The following is a 14,218-nucleotide window of genomic DNA, read 5'->3' as shown; positions in this document are numbered from 1 at the left end:
AAAATTTACAAGTTACCTTACAAGTCTATGTTTGTATTGAATGTGTGAATTGTGTAGAATTACTACGAGACTTATGAATTGTGACTATCTTATATGTTTATAGTTTAAATAAAAATTTGGACTATACTGGTCAATGTTATGTTCATGTTGAAAGTAATAATCTAGGTGTTTATACAATCGTTTTTAATTGATATTAATGATTTACGATCATTAACTCAACTTATTGAATAGGAATTACGATGACTCTTAATTAGGTTGAAGCTCTCTTTGAGCAATTACGTGACATGTATGTTTCTTGTTGAGACAATGGAAAGTTTACATTTTATTGAATAAGCCTAGCTAGCTTGTAAGAGTGTAGCTGGGTTGGGTTGATTAATACATTATTCTAGTAACAACATCAGAAGTTCTTTTAAGAACTATAATTGGGGCTTCCTTTCGACCCCTCTCTGATTCTTGAAACTTGTACATTCAACATTAAGGGTGGCAGTTTATTGGTGTTAGTCATTTCTTAGCACATTGAGGTTTAAAACCTCAAGCATCCTTAGCCATAAAGCATCAAGAAACCAAGATTGGGGTAGCTTCCTTCTTATTTTACTTTACTTGGAGAATCCCACAAATTGTTGTGCTTCTTACCTATTACTAGACTAGTGGATGGAAGGGTTAATAGGCATTCACATATGGTTGAGTTTAGTCCTGCCAATAGTGTTCATACCATGGCCTAACCAGTCCAGGTGTGTGGATATCATCAAATTGTATTGAGGGGGAGATAATAGTCAATCCCAATATATTACATCCCCAAAAATCGTGGAAAATGAACTAACACATTGAAAACATAAGTTATACCCCATGGAGGTTTGATGGGCTGAGGGAAAATTCCTACCAGTGGAATCATCCTACCAAATGATTGGGGCATTAGACTCCTAGTAGTAGAAGTAAAGTAAAATCTTTAGTAGTGAATCTAACCCAAAATAGGAATAGTGGGTTGGACCCATTGGCCTTCAATACATCAAGCTAATGTAGGGAGAGATTGGGAGAGCCACAACCAAGAAAAATCAGGTTGAGATGATGTACGTTGAGCTGGGCCAATTAGGCACTCACACTTTGAGCCTTCAAGGTGCTAAAATGGATCAAGAAGATGATAATTCAATAGAACCAAGACCAAAAGGTTTCAGGGGTTGGCCACCTAGTATTCGGCCCTTGGGCATCAAGTTCTATTAATGGCTTGAGTAGGGACGAGGAAGGTCCTCTTGGTCTCAGGAGAAGTGTGTCATGGTGGGCTCATTGGGCTCACAGGTTTTTGACCATCGAATCAGCAACATGTTTGCAAATAGAACAAAGCTGAGGGATCCCTAGTTTGGTATGATGTGGACCCAGGAGATCCACTTCGATTAGTGACCCTTGGCCATCAATTGCTCTATCATAAAACTCATTCCTCACATAGAATAAACCTGACCTACCATAGTCTCATGCTTACAAACCTTGCAAGGATGACATGGTAGTGCCACTTGGACCAAGTGAAGACCACGTGGGTGCCACATAGTTCCCTAGCGATGACTTGGCCACCTTTAATAGGCCAAATTTCTAACAAGCATAACTTTTTATCTGGGACTCAAATTGAGATGAAGTTTATATTTCCAATAAGATATCAATGAGATGAATGCAATGGTGTTTTTAATTCAATGACTTGAATAATATGAGAAATGAGGTTATGTAACCCCATCTTCATGACATACCTTGGAGATCAGGTTAAATGGGTAACACTTCTACATCCCAAGACAAGCAAAGGGGGTGGAAGGTGGTTGTAGTTGTATCAATATTAATAGATGTTTGTTCTCGGCCTTTACCTACAAATGTTCCATGCATATAGCTATGTAATCAGCCACACCTTTCTTCATACAAAGCTAAAAATATTTGCGGCTTACAACTACAATAATTTTTTTATTACCCTAGATGTCTTGTATAATGTATATTCTTTAGCACTAAATTTCTCAATTCTAGAAATTAGAAACATAGATTTTGTTCCTATACAAAAGGAAACCATCCTCTACCATCCTATAATATTTAAATTTTTTGTTATACATTATCCTAATGTAATCCTTTTTTAAACTACATAGAATACTAGTCTTCTACTTTTTAAATCTATTCTACACATTAAAGGAAACTATGATTTTAGAGGAATGATATGATTCTGTGGCCCCTATTTTTATAATAGTTTCCTTTAAGATGTAGGTGCTCCTATTTTTAAGACTATCAATATTTGTGGATCTATAGCTTCATTAATGCATGGGGCAGTGTATGCCAACCCTTGAAGAAAGAGTTATGTCCAATCTCCCGCAATGACCTAATTAATGATTGGTTCTGCAGAGCGAACTTGTACGACGTGCCACATGTCACTGTTTTGACCTTAGGTTCCAAAAGAGACACCCAAAAAACTACAATTCGTCTTCTTTTTTTCATTTTTACAAAATTTGAATAATATGCTTAGAGAGAAAGTTATGACAATTTTCCCAAGGTGACCTGAGATCCAATTCGGGAGCCTGCAAAAACCCTAACTTCCTCAATTCATATCTCCAAAAGTATAGCAAGAAAAGATCTGAAACTTGGTCACGCGGTTCATCATGATTTGTTCTTAAATGGGGTTTAATTTCATCCTCTGAAGCTTCGTGAAAACAAGCTATAGCGAAAATTCCACGATGACTTGTTTGAAGCAGTGAAACCCTAGAATCCAAGCTTTGATACCAATTGTTATGCAACCAGCTCACAAAATGGAAGAAAGAGATATGTCAACGACTTAAAACATAGCCTCTTCGAGAGGGAAACCTCCTTTACATTACACAAATGAATTCTCAAATGATACAAATGACAAGACCTCCTTTTTATATATAGGAGTTTAAGAGGTCACAATAGAATCAGAGTTGACATAACAATAATAATGTAAGGGCACAACAATAACAATAGCGAGCTTCTATGGGGCACAATAATAACAATATGAGGACAACCTGGGCACAACAATAACAATAAGGGGTACAATGACAATAATAATAAGGGAATGCACTAGTATTATAAGGACCTAACACGATCACATCATTGAACATCGATATACCCTGGAAACTCGTAGGGTGAAAACTAACAAACGTGTTTAATTTTATTATTAAATGCTCGTGAAAGTGTTCACCCATCACTCAATGGCTTATAAGGGAGTCCATCCCTTATCCATTGTTATAAAATATTACAATGAAATATCATTAAAATACTACATACCTAGTTAAAAGCTATTACAATTGTCATGAAACCATTTGCCCACATATTGCCACTCTCTACATCCTTGTGGCATGATTGTTCCATCAGTGTACCATTGTACTCATCACATGGACCATTAGTTCTTATCTATCGCAATGTTAAACATAATTTATCTTTTGCACAAATCACCATCCTTTCCTGTCATTATTGTTATCAACAATCTTTGGTAACATGATTAGATAAAGTATTAATCAATCAATAATCGATCTTTAAAAGAGATATTTTAACATCTATTCATGTGCATATATAATATGTAAATATAATATCACAACATGCTTCTTCTAACAACATTGTGCATATATAAACAAATAATTATCAAGCATGTCAAAATAATTACCCCATTATCGCACCAGCGCACGTTCATATCCAAAGGAAACCACGGTAACCATCCATTTCACTTAAAGGATATTAACCATCCATTTCACTTAAAGGATACTAGAAACTTATCTCTGTTTTCCAAGCATGTAATTAGATAAAAACTTATTCGAAGAGAGCTAGCCCCTTAGCTTCTTCTTTGTGCATATAACAAATAATTATCAAGCATGTTAAAATAATTATCCCATTATCGCACCAGCACGCGTTCATATCCAAAGGAAAGCACTGTAACCATCCATTTCACTAAAAGATACTAGAAACTTATCTTTGTTTTTCATGCATGTAATTAGATAAAAACACTTAAAAGATACTAGAAACTTATCTTTGTTTTCCATGCATGTAATTAGGTAAAAATTTATTCGAAGAGAGCATCCATTTCACTTAAAAGATACTAGAAACTTATCTTTATTTTTCATGCATGTAATTAGGTAAAAACACTTAAAGTAGTTAAAATATTGAAAAATAAACATGATTTTATAATAAAATATTTACAACAAATCTATATTGCAAACATCATCATAATAAATATCATTTTTATTAAAACAAAATCAAATAAATATAAATAAATACAAAAAAAATTCTTCATATATCACTTTTATTAAAACAAATTCAAATAAATATAAATAAATAACAAAAATTACTTTTTGCTTTCAATCTTTTTATATCTTAATTAATTAAATTATATTTTTTAATAATAACAATATTTTTTAATATGAAACATTACACAATATAACTCATTCTTTTGCATTTTTTTCACTAAAATTTTACTTGAATTTGATATAAGACCCAATTAAGTCAAAACTATACACTCTCAACATTTAAAATTCAAATAATCAATTACATGCAAGATATTAGCAATTGATAATGCGTTGACTTTCAATCAAGCTTTGACTACAAAATTAAATACCAATGTATAAGTTTAACTTTGTAAAATAAAATTTCTTATTTTTAAAAATAATTTTATATTTTTAAAATTTAATTGGTTAACTTTGTTTTGCTCTTATTATGCAATCATGTCAAACTTGCATTTTTCAAAAGAATTTTCAAAATATGTACTATGTGGAAGTCTAATCCCATGATTTATTTATTAACTCCTTGACATAGATCCACTGTGATCAATTAAAGCTTGCTCACAGATCAGGTTAGTCAACCTAAGGCAGTGAGTCCTAGTAAGGGATGGAATTTGACAGGCATTTTGCCCGTATTTGATGTCTGGAATTTGTGGATGCTTTTTTTTTGTGACGTGCTCCAAATGGTGTAACCCATATTTTTACGTTTATTTTTTGTTTCCAAAACATCATTATGCAAGCCTCATTCTTCTTTGGCATCTTATGGTCACATGCTCAATCCCTCTGCTTATCAATATATCAAAGAGGGAGACGTCCAATTTGTATTTCGTGCCTAATTCATATTCCGCTACAGAAGCACACAACTACAAGTGATCAACGAGGAGAATGAGAGAAGGACGCAACCGCAAGTGATTACCGAGGAGAATGAGATGTTGAGTGAAGGAGTTGATGTAGGGCAGAACATGGGCCTCCAAAACCTCAACAACCTCTTTTATCACCACTATTTTTGCTCGTTGTGCCTAGAGGAGGACATAATTTTTAGTAGCATAGTTGTTGTCATTCCCACAACTTTTGCTTTTCTTATAATTTTGAGGTTGGTCGTATGATCATGTTGAAGTAGCCCATCACATATTTATCTATATCTCTTAGATAGATTATGCAGTTCCTCCCCAAACTTTTCTTTTCTTTCTACAACCAATGATTATGCAGCTTGATCCTTGATTTTTGGGGCAACAACCGTAAATCCTCGAAACTAAGTATGTTGTCCAGAGATATCTCTATTGAAGAATATTTATTCGACACTTTCTTCTTCCCTTTACATTTCCTGTCGTATTTATCAACCACTAGTTCATCTTCCGTCCCTTTCAACCATACCTCTTCTACTGTCTGATCATTAAGTGAATCCTTATTATAAAGGGATACAATACGTTGTTCTGAAGCTATACCCAATAGCAATCCCCTAGAGATTTTCATTGCTCTCAGACAAGTTGTACACCTGTTGATCTGCTCTTACAAATTGGTACACATTAGTTCTCTGTCTCTATCATGAAGTCTTCCAGAAAGCACATTCAACCTTGGCTTAAACATACTTTGACTTTTCGAATCACCACCGATTCAAACAATACTTTTTTCTACAGAATAAAAGGATTCCAGGAACTGATTCAGTGCATGGTTGGTATAACAGATGACCAAAATAGGACCACATTGTATATTATATAGGAGGATTTTGGCAATGGTCAAGCCAACATAGGTTTTCACAATTCCGGGAGGGCCCTGAATAATGGTCAACCTCTTTGTCAGGCCTTGCTTCACGAATTCTACCTTGCTTATGTCTAAGGTGGAATTCCACTCACGACATTTCTGCAAGATGTGGAGTATGCTTCTACCCAAACAATTTTGGATCCTCAAAAATGCACATTCTAAATTATATGCATCTTTTAATTTCCTCTTTTCCAGATAACCGGGCTCAATAGGTTGGATTTCTAAAGATAGAAAGTTCTCCCAGAAGCTTTTTAATTTTTGGTTGTTGGAAATATTTCAAAACATGGACATAGGTATGAAGCTTCTTTGAAAGCTAATATGAAAGAAATGACATGAATATTCCTGTAAAATGTAAAAAAAATTCAAACAAAGAGAGATTAGGACCCATGGATGTGCCTATTCCAAACTTATCAATTACATCAAGGTTGGCTGCCCCATAGTCAATGTGAGTCTTCTGCCCAATTTTCTCAGCCATAGTTATCTGAGAAGAAAATCCTCAACTCTTGCTTCAATGTGTTGGCCATAGTCCATTTAATTGTGCAATCTTGTGAATTTAATTGGAAATATGTTACCGCATTTTCCAAACGTTTCAAATTTCAATGCAAACTGAATCTTTCTAACAAAGTTTGGAGATGCATTCTAATGAACCTTGATATCTTGAAAACAATAAATTTATGTAACATTTATTAGCAGCATAACGTATGCAGAGCTACAGAGCAAACGATACAATTAATTCAATCATGATTTTGGATTTTAACAGAGGGAGTCGCATAAGGCACATTTATCTTATTTCTCTTCTCACTAAAACTTTTTATAGAACAAATTTTAATTTATACTCTAAAATATAACTAAGATGGAATGAGATGATTAATGCAAAATGTCTTAATTACTTTCATTTTTAATGTAGTTTGTATCTAATATGTTAATTGTGTAGTTTGTATGTAAAATTTGTCTAAAAGATTAAAATGTAAAAATTAGTAGAATAATTATTAATATATTAAAGATCTTTGATATTGTTTATATTTATTCTTTTATTTTCAAGAAAATGGCTGTAATAGTGTTTCATCCTATGTTGATCAAGTTCGGTGTTTCTGGAACAGTGTCAAATATTGCAGGTGGTGGAGGTTTGATCAAGTTGGGTGTTTCTTAAATAGTGTCAACTAGCAATTGTCCCAAAAGGTACAAAGAGAGGCCGATAGCATTATTTAATTGGAATTTTTGAATTTTTATAGAAGAGTTAATTGGTTTGTGGAAAACCTTGTTTTCTTGGACTGGATCATTGTGCAATTATTATTAAACATATACAATACAAATATCTATATTACAAGGAACACATTGAATGTCTTATTTCATTTCTGCTATCCTTACTAATATCCTTTCCGTGCTTTCTCTTGATCAATTTGATGAAATATTCCATTATCCTTTGGTCAAAGTCCTCACCTGCATATTTAGTGTACATCCTGGTAAGTTCAAAGCTCGAAAGCCAACCAAAAAAGTCAATCATAACCACCGTGCACGTATTCAAATTCATAATGTAAAACTGTGCACGTATTCAAATTCATAATGTAAAACTGCCAGACAGAGTTCAGACAAAGTACCTCCAAGATGGGTATCACCGTTTGTAGCCAAAACCTCAAAAGCTCTGTTGTCAATAGTCAGAACACTGACATCAAATGTGCCACCACCAAGATCAAAAACAACAATATTTTCCTCTCCACCCTTCTTGTCCAAGCCATAAGCTATTGCTAAGGAAAAATATTTACAAAGCTAATAGTAAAAATGTACTTGCAGAGTGATAGTTCTACGTGATATAGAATGAAAGTTCTACATCATAAAAATTATGAAAGGCAACTGCAAAAGGCCTGAGACCCAGTACTCTAAAAACCAACCAGATCAATACAACTTGAGACCAAGTACTCTCAATACCAACCAGATCGATACAACCTTTTGTATGAGCTGAATATCCATGTATAAGCAATGAAACAATAAAGCAAGAACTGTCCGACAAGGCTGAAATTTTTCTTATAAAAATATCTCCCACTGCAACGAGTTCATAACAGAAATTTAATGGCACTCCCCTGCACTAATAAATTGAGAGGTATGTGGTAAAAATGATACCCCTCATGATTTTTAATTTTTCATTATTAAACATATACAATACAATTAAATCTGGTACAACTTGCCCCATACAATGAAACTCTCTTCAACTAAAATTGATATGTTGTCCATCAATTTTCTACAATCTACAGACAAGTGAACCTTTCAAAAAATTCTGCAGTTGCATTCACAAGTACACCCTCTAGTTATCCACAAAAATTTCCTAGCTCCTGAGCTCTGGGTAGTTACTATATTCATGGATAATATTTAGCTTCAGAATAAGTGGCAGGAAATACTTGAGTTTAATCTGGACTCAATAATTTGGGATATCTAATTTCTTTTCTAGTTTATAGCAAGGGAAACCTCAACACCTGCCATACCAGACAAGTAGTAGCCAAAAACAGTAGTCGGAGTTGCTAGAATACCTTAGTGTTCCATTTAAAAAATTAAAGGCTCAGTGAAGGCATTCGAGGTCGTTGGTGTATGTGGGCTGGTCGATGTATGTATACAAACTAATCCCAATTCAACAAGTCCATTTTAACAAGTCGGTGTGCTATGCAAAAACACTGAAACCCAATAAAGAAATCCACAGAAGACCAAGCTAAATCACCACAATGAAATGTTAAAACTTCAAGCCTAGAAAAATACCAGAGTAATTTATTCAAATTCATAGCACCAGTATGCTTGATTCTATATATAAACCTAGCCCAGAGGAACAGAGTCGTCCATAGTCTCAAGTAGTAGAAGAAACTGCAAATTTGCCAAACCTAGAATCTCCCTACAAAACTCTTATTCCTAAACAGAAAACCAGACTTAACCAAAATCTACACAAAAAATGTTAACCAAACACATTCAAATGTGTGAGCATGTAAAGTCAACACAACAACTAAGGTGAAAATTTTGCAAAACAGCCAAATCAAAACGTTGATAGTCATCATACACCCATACGGTAACGAATACAAGTGAATAACAACTCATTCCAGAAATCTTCAATCTAGAGCAACCCAACAAGTAAATTTTTGTTTCCATCATAACCCAATACATGAATAAGCATAATTTTGTGATTTTTTTCTTTCAGGTTTTACTGAAATAAGTTCAAATCAATATTTGCGATGACCAAGAAAGCTTAAGCCGGACTTGGAGTGCAAGCCAAGGAAGAGGCAAGGGAAGAGGAATGATGTGGAGTGGGACAATGTCAAGGGGTAGCCGGGGAATGGCAAGATCAAAGGCTTTGGGATTTCATATAGGTATGGTTTCTAGTGATACTTATGGCTTTGACAGGATTGGAATGGGCCCTGTGGATGGGTTTGCAATGCCAGATATGTTTACTGCTCCAGCGAGTCAAGGCAGAGGATTTCCTCCTTATGGCCAAACAGGTCCCAGATTTGGCCCAGCTTCAGGGATCAATAAGAATTATCAATTCCCTACACCCTTGGAAAGCAAAGTGACATACAAAAGCTCGTTACATGTATCAAGGATGCCTGGTAAACACCAATGGCTATAATCTGCAAACTGCTCATGATGCTGCTTCTCATCACTAGTAACGGTACTACTGTAAATTGAAGGGTGACCATCTTTGCGAAATTGGGATAGTCCTGTGATATCCAACAGAGTAACAGGAAAAATCATAGTCCCTATAACTTCCTTCACTATGGGCACCTGAGGAATCACTGGAGACGAGTATCCTTCAAATTGCACTGGTTCAGTCTGACCATAGCATTTCTGCCCGTTCTTCTGATTCCAATAAATTGGGCTGCACATTTACATCAATTTTATGAGGAAAACCATTTCGTATACCTAAAATAAGAGCCATAGCTACTTGAATAGATTTCATGAATATATTGGAATTTGATTTATCATAAGAACAATTATATTTTTTTAAAGCTTAAACTTCCAATTCCAAAATATTCATGAAAACTACAATCCACATCAAAAATGCCCTATAATATATACAATGTGTGTTTGTATAAAGATTTACATGTAATGTGTAGGGGACGAGGTGCTAAAGAAGACATCGTCAATGCCCTCTTGTAAGCCACAAGTGGATCCATGTTTGTGTAAAGCTGATTGTTAGCCATGATTAGGTCCCATATGTCCAACCACATTCCAAACTATTACATTTTTAATATCATTTACAACACTAAATTTGGCTGCCCCTTGTTGAAAATTTTAATCAGAAAGTTCAGATTTTTGATACTTCCCACCTTTGATCTTGCCACCAATGGGATGACTCAAAAACCAATACATCAACTTCTTTCCAGTAAACACCATTATCCACAAGAGTGTCCATATTGAGAATTCTCTGGTTCTGACTGTTATTGTGCAGATCAACCAGAAGTGGAGCCCAGAAAAACTCCATAGAAGCATCATAATCCTTTTCAGAGAAAGAAGATTGTAAGACTTCATTACTCACCATATAATCAAATGCACAACTATCCATGGAAACTACATTTATCAGCTTACCAGGGCCTTGAATATTGAAGCTTGTTGACTAACAATTTTCTTATTGCTAGGAATCACTGCTTGAAGCATGCAGACCATGGATTCCCATTGGTTTTGACTTATTGAGTCTCCAACAAACATTAATCGCTTTCCTCTTAACTGCTCTAGCAGATTTTTGGCATTGAAACTGAAACACCTCCAAATCATTTTATTCTCATATACAATATCACCCTGTTTTTTATCCATTTATTTTCATATGCAATATCACCCTGTTTTTTTGCATTTCATTTCCTTTTAGCATAAATGCAATGCAAAAGAGAACATACTTCTAGGTAGGCTAATTTGTTTGCATTTTTATTTGCGGGGTTTATTTTGATTTCTGAAATATTTTGGAATAGAAATGATTGAGGTAAAAAACTGATATTTTTTATTTTGGAATGGGATAAATAAGAGGAGATGTAGCACCGAAACTCTTGGCAATCCCCATAGACCCTTTGGAATTTCTCCACTGAACTTATTGTTTGCCAGTCTAAACCGAAGAAGACTTGTACAATTCCCATATACCTCTGATATGCTACCATTTAGCCTATTGTTGATCACATTAGAATTTGAAGCTTTCCCCCATTACAGAGCTGGGTTGGCAATGGCCCACTTAACTGGTTTTCAGATAAATCCAAAACCTCAAACTGGTTCTTGCTTCCAAGCTTCTGAGGAATTTGCCCAGTGAGCGAATTGCGAAACAATTTCAGAGTTTTCAACAAGGTCAGCTCAGCAATCCCTGGAGGAATCTCGCCGGACAATCTATTTTCAAACAAATTCAAAGATTTTAGCCTAGTTAAATTGCCTAAACCCTTTGGAAGTATTCCTGAGAGCATATTATCCGAAGCATCTAAAAATTCCAATGCCATCGTACCAATATTCTTAAGAATCTCACCCTCAAGTTTATTCTGGTAAAGCTGCAAACTAACCAACTTTCGAAGCCTGTTGAAATTATGAAAATCTATTACAGTCAATTTGTAGGTTAGATAAATTTCTAGCATTGCCAATATCTTTAGAAATGCTTCCTTCAAAGCTGTTAGAACTGAGATGTAGCACCGAAACTCTTGGCAATCCCCCTAGACCCTTTGGAATTTCTCCACTGAACTTATTGTTTGCCAGTCTAAACCGAAGAAGACTTGTACAATTCCCATATACCTCTGATATGCTACCATTTAGCCTATTGTTGATCACTACTAGAATTTGAAGCTTTCCCCCATTACAGAGCTGGGTTGAAAATAAATACAAAAACAAACAACTGTTACAGGCCTAAAACATCAGAAAGGCAATCTGTCCATCAAATCAACCAAATTTAGAGATTTTTGGTTTGCCATACTCCTGTGACCGAAAATGAAGCGTTAAACTAAAATATCAGAAAGGCAATCTGTCCATCAAATCAACCAAATTTAAAGATTTTTGGTTTCCTATACTCCTATGACCGAAAATGAAGCGTTATAGTTTAACGCATAGCAACGCGTTTGGGCAAATCCCAAAATATGGTTGGTCTGACTCGTAGCCCTTGCGATTAGAGAATTTATGTATGGTTAGCATGCCATTCCATTCTTCTCATTGGGTATTGAGTGCCATAGATTTGTTTTTGCTGTTCTTAATTAGATTTGTTTTCTTTGTAACCCTCCCCATTTTTATTTTCATATCAACAGGGAAAAAGGTTTAAAAATAGATTTCAGGAAATCGATCTGTCATAACTGGGAGTATGGAAATCCGCGGCTCGAATGCTACAACCATTCAACATTTTCCAGTATTTAAGCCATAAAAATCAATGAAAAAAACAATAGAAATCGCTGAACTAACACTAAGATTGCATTTAAACCAAAAAGAACAGAAGCATGCCCAGATATTATGCTCTCTGATATCATGCATAACAAGATTATATGGAAAAAGGATGAAATAATAATTGATTAAAAATTGGGGAGAGGGGACAGTCTCCGTCACATTGTCTTTCTTGCAGAAGGAGATAAAGAAATTGCAGCCTAAACAGCAATACAGAGTATCTCAAACATTGCATCGGCGTTAGATGCAGAAACTTGCAGGGCACGAGACGAGGCGCCCTGTACCTCATTTTTGGGGCAAGTTATATCAGAGTGAGTGTTGCTGTTGGAAGTTGGATGATAATACATACGTGATGTCTGAGGGCAGTGAGAATTGAACCTGGCAGCGATCCTTATACCCGCGTCCACCATTTCCATATATTTCGCCATCTCGGCCGATCCCGCAATAAATGATGCTGCTACTTCGATTACAAACGGACTGTAAGTAATCAGCAGGAGGAGGTGCCAAAGAGTGTAACAGGGATCTGAACGGAACGACAACAGCAGTTCAGGATGTGACTAATTAATAGCAAATAGGCGTCCACCACCAGCAATGGCAGCCGGAGGAAGACGACTATTTGGGCATGAGAACATATGAAATGCAATCACATGTTGAGAGTGTGGAGATCGTCGAAGCTATATAAGGTTAAAGTAGGAATTGGCATAACAGTTTTCCGTTGAGGTTTTACGAGACCCGGGCAATAGAACTCGCGCCAGCTGCAAAGATTCTCGGTTGAGACCATGCCAAGTAATTGAAGGAGACGCTGAATGCCCGCTGAAAAATATTAAAAAGAGGCCTAATACGAAAATTGTTTGCCCGCTGAATGTGGACGACACGTGTCAACCGTAGAGACAAAAGGACGATGAAAGTCTCTTTCAAAGGAAGGCCTATCGGCCTAAATATTACAGGTGGTGGAACGATCAAGTTGGGTGTTTCTTGAATAGTGTTAAATATTCAAGTTAGAATTTTGATATGGTTAAAAATGCATAATCCAATTAACAAAAGCGTGTTTAGCGAATTTTATTATTTTATTTATTCGATTTATAGTTATTTGTTCGATTTATAGGTAATTGTCTCGAATATAAAATTAGATTTTTTTTCAAAAAACTGTTTATTCTCTACATCAATTTAATCAACTTGAATGAAATTAGTGAATGGTCAAAATTATGAATTGATATATATATATATATATTATGTATTTAATTTAATTTAAATTTTTTATTTTTTTATATTTAAAAATGTAATTGAAGAGTAATTTTTTAATTTTTTGAAGGGAAAAATTTTAAATATAATTTTTTTTATGGGAAACATAAAGACCCAAAATGTAAAAAAAAGTTTCCCAATTCCAACTTTGTCATGGTAACAATGTAGTTAAATTTATGAGAAAAAGTAACATCTTCAAACCAAAATCTCGCACTCATTTTTTAAATGATTTATTTTTTCCATCTTTTAATCACATCAGTAAGACAACCATCTATTTAATGCACAATTTGGAATGGGGTTTATTGTTCTTAGATAGCTATGATTAAACACGTGAATTTAATTGCTCATACAGATCAATCCATAACAGAAACACCAACTCCAAATCTTTTTTCAATGCAAGACATTGATTGCGTTGTCAATCCAAATCTAAATTTAGTCTTCTAAAATATTTCCTTAGTCCTCCATAATTTAATGATTAAAGTTTTATTGAGGTGCATATATGATCTAATGTGTGTGGATATGAAAATTTCAAAATTAGTCAGGTTATTTTTCATGTGGATATGCTAATTTTCAATGTTGTTGTTGTTTTATTTTCAATAGTTTAT

At 34.7% G+C, this 14,218-nt stretch overlaps 1 pseudogene; it reads right to left on the bottom strand.

Moving 5' to 3' along the window:
• Nucleotides 1–9,518: 9,518 nt before the first annotated feature.
• On the bottom strand, nucleotides 9,519–10,643 carry LOC149230771 (protein trichome birefringence-like 36 pseudogene; annotated as a pseudogene).
• Nucleotides 10,644–14,218: the final 3,575 nt, after the last annotated feature.

This window comes from Pinus tabuliformis, chromosome J (assembly GCF_031772625.1).
Source record: "Pinus tabuliformis cultivar Carrire ecotype Pingquan chromosome J, CPIR1, whole genome shotgun sequence".
Lineage (NCBI taxonomy): Eukaryota > Viridiplantae > Streptophyta > Pinopsida > Pinales > Pinaceae > Pinus > Pinus tabuliformis.
The sequence above is the reverse complement of the archived record's forward strand: the minus strand, read 5'-3'. Positions and strand labels throughout refer to the sequence as shown.